At 45.7% G+C, this 3,841-nt stretch overlaps 1 non-coding gene across 1 annotated transcript; it reads left to right on the top strand.

Moving 5' to 3' along the window:
- The first annotated feature begins 3,382 nt into the window (after nucleotides 1–3,382).
- Nucleotides 3,383–3,454, top strand: TRNAE-UUC (transfer RNA glutamic acid (anticodon UUC)). Its single transcript has one exon. It is a non-coding gene; the product is annotated as a tRNA-Glu (tRNA).
- The last annotated feature ends 387 nt before the right edge of the window (nucleotides 3,455–3,841 follow it).

The raw sequence follows: 3,841 nt of genomic DNA, 5'->3' as shown, positions 1-3,841 counted from the left end.
CTTATTATTATTTCTGGAAAGATTTACCATAATATTCAATTATTTAAAATAATACATATTATTACAATTTATATTATACCAACAACAATTATATATATACACTTTTTTTATTATTATTATTAAATTGAAATGTATTAAAATTATTACAATTTATTTTATTAATAAAATAAAGTTATTTATTTTTAATAAAATAATATATATATATATATATATATATATATATATATACACACTTTAATAAAATAATTTATGATAATATTAATAATAAATGATGATCTGATCTTCTAATAACTATATTTATGTATTTCTGTGTAATTTGTTCCTACAGACTATAAATCATATTAATATTCCTCCCATGACTCCATTATTCTCATAAAGTCTCTTATTATACCTACGGATTCCCAATAGGAAACATTCTTGTTTATCCAATATGTAGCCAATCAGATCGCAGCAGCCACTGCTCAGCTTCCCCTGCTGCAATCTTATTGGCTCACAAGACCACTCCCTATGATGTCACAGAGTGCAGGTCACATGACCTGGCACACTGTGTTGTCATAGTGACACCTGACCTCTGGCGGTTATAAATAGTGTGTGCAGAGCCATAAGTGTCAGTTGAGATTTGCTTTCAGCAGAGTAAGCTGCTTCCTTACAGAGTTCCTGTATTTGCATTGCTTTATATCTCAGAAGACTCAGCGTAATCGTTCTGATTTCTGTAGTGATTGGCATTTATCGACATTTAGTACTTATTTAGCGACTGTAATTGAATTTATTTCTCAATTACTCTATATAAAAAAAAAATGAGGAATTTTATCCTTGCCATCTTTTTTATAGTAATGCTTCCATTGGAAGTACACAGAAATGACATCAAAGACTCCCCAGAGTTCCACATGGAGGGAGACATGAAGATGACCCAAGAACCCGTGAAGGAAATGGTCAGACAATTGGAGAATGACCCCTCAGAGATCCGCATAGAACATAAGGAGGGGATCCTGAAAACAACGCAGCAGCCGGTGCAGATTCCATTGATTTTTACAATCTTGTACCCATGGGCTGTACCCAGAAATGACATCAGAGAGTCCCCAGAGATCCGCATGGAACATAAGGAGGGGATCACGAGAACAACGCAGCAGCCGGTGCAGATTCCATTGATTTTTAGAATCTTGTTCCCATGGGCTGTCATGATATGTATTTACATTCTGAAGAACATTCTGCACCAAAATTTCCTGGCCAGAATATTAGAATACTATTTGAAGTTCCTGCAGCTGAGAGGATTCATACATCTACTGATCTATATCTGGAACAACAGGGGGCCAGCCTTTGAGAACATAATCCTACCCCTGCTCATAAATGCTGGTGAATGGTACCAATGGGTGGTCACTGGGCTCTGGTCAGTCGGGTCCAAGGGGTGGGCAGCCTTAGAGAACACAGTCCCACCCCTGCTCATAAATGCTGGTGAATGGTACCAATGGGTTGTCACTGGGCTCTGGTCAGTCGGGTCCAAGGGGTGGGCAGCCTTAGAGAACACAGTCCCACCCCTGCTCATAAATGCTGGTGAATGGTACCAATGGGTGGTCACTGCGCTCTGGTCAGTCGGGTCCAAGGGGTGGGCAGCCTTAGAGAACACAGTCCCACCCCTGCTCATAAATGCTGGTGAATGGTACCAATGGGTGGTCACTGGGCTCTGGTCAGTCGGGTCCAAGGGGTGGGTGACCCTAGAGAACACAGTCCTACCCGTACTTATAAAAATTGTTACTGAGCACCAGTCAGAATGCTTTCTGGGGTTTATCGCCATGCTGGTGGTACTGCTCGTAATATATTTCAAGCCATTCTACAGACTGTTCAGACCAACAAGTAGCAACATAACCCCACCAAGTGACGCTATTCTACCAGCAACTGAGGACACCATTCCACCAAGTGAAGATGAAGAGAGCAGCATGGAGGAGGTTGACTTTCCTATTCCCAGAGTCGCTCCTCCTAGGGATCTCATCCGTGCCCATGTACGGGATTTATGCCGGTCAGTAAAGAAGCGCAGGCCATCCAAAGTGATCAAGGTTGGCAACATAATCCCAACAAGCCAGGACATCATTCCTCCAAGTGAAAATGTGGCCAGCACTATGGAAGAGACAGATGTACCTGTTTCCAAACATGCATCTCCTCAGGATTACCTACGTGACCCGCTATGCCAGCCAACGAAGAGTGGCATCATGTCAGTGAGTGATGACAGCATTCCACCAAGTGACATCATTCTTCCAGCAAATGCTGTCATCCTTCCACCAAGCAAAATTGCAGAGAGCACTATGGAGGAGACCGGATTTCCCATTGCCAGCGTCGCACCTAAGAGGAAGAATACTGGGCCTTGGAGTGATCCGAGCTTTCTAGCCACATACATGACCTCAGCGATGGGTTCCGGCCATAGGCCACGATGGACTACATTTACTGTCCATCCAAGCGTCGCACGTCGTAGGAAAAACGTGAAAAGATCTATGGACAATTTCCAACGTTGAGTGGTGCTGTATTACCAGAAAAGGAAATCCATGCTGGGAATTAAAATAAGTAGACAAGGAGGGGGTGTAAGAAGTGGGGGGTAGTGAGAGGTTGGGGAGGGGGGAGTAGGAAGAGAGGGGTAGTAAGAGAGGGGGAGGGGGTAGTGGGAGAGGGATGTAAGAAGTGGGGGGTGTAGGAACAGAAGGGGTAGGGGGTGTAAGAAGAGGGGGAGGGGGGAGTAGGAAGAGAGGGGTAGTAAGAGAGGGGGAGGGGGTAGTGGGAGAGGGATGTAAGAAGTGGGGGGTGTAGGAACAGAAGGGGTAGTGGGTGTAAGAAGAGGGGGAGGGGGGTGTAGGAAGAGAGGGGGTAGTGAGAGAAGGGGGAGGGGGTGTAAGAAGTGGGGGAGGGGGGTGTAGGAAGAGAGGGGGTAGTGAGAGAAGGGGGAGGGGGTGTAAGAAGTGGGGGAGGGGGGTGTAGGAAGAGAGGGGGTAGTGAGAGACAAGACAATTGGCTGTTCCTAGAAGAATGAAGAGTCAGGCTTCCACATTTAAATGAGTTGTCCTGTCCCTGCCTGTCTACATTTCAGGTCACCCCCATGGCTAGCTCATGTCCTCTTACATAAGACAGAGCCTATCCATGGAGTAGAGACACTATACAGACCAGAGGACATGTATTTATCCCATTCCACACAAAGGACATCACCAATATTGTAGGCCACGTACAGAGGCCGCATGTGGGCAGCACAGAGGCTTAGTGGTGAGCCTTGCAGCACTTGGGTCCATGGTTCAAATCCTGACCAGGACACTATCTGCATGGAGTTTGCATGTTCTCCCTCTGCTTGCGTGGGTTTCCTCCGGGTACTCCGGTTTCCTTCCACACTCCAAAAACATGCTACTTTGTGTTGGTGGTGCAGTGGTGAGCATAGCTGCTTTTCAAGCAGTTGACCCGGGTTCGATTCCCGGCCAACACAATCTCACAAGATGGCTGCCTCAGCTGGTGTCACCCAACTTTCCATGATATCTGTATATACAATGTTCTCTCTTCAGTACTGTGCAAAGGTTTTAGCCAGGTCTTTTGGCTATAACCGCTTCAACTCTTCTGGGAAGGCCATCCACAAGGTTTAGGAGTGTGTCTATGGGAATGCTTGACCATTCTTCCAGAAGCGCATTTGTGAGGTCAGGCAGTGATGTTGGATGAGAAGGCTCGGCTCGCAAGTCTCCACTCTAATTCAACCCAAAGGTGGTCTATCGGGTGAAGGCCAGTAAAGTTCCTCCACCCCAAACTCTCTGATCCATGTTTTATGGACGTTGCTTTGTGCACTGGTCCAAGTCATTTGGTGGAGGGGGGATTATGGTGT

Source organism: Lithobates pipiens, unplaced genomic scaffold, assembly GCF_037356315.1.
Source record: "Lithobates pipiens isolate NorthernLeopardFrog02 unplaced genomic scaffold, aLitPip1_a1.2 Scaffold_25, whole genome shotgun sequence".
In the NCBI taxonomy this organism is placed as follows: Eukaryota; Metazoa; Chordata; class Amphibia; order Anura; family Ranidae; genus Lithobates; species Lithobates pipiens.
This window is presented reverse-complemented; position numbering and strand designations above follow the sequence as displayed.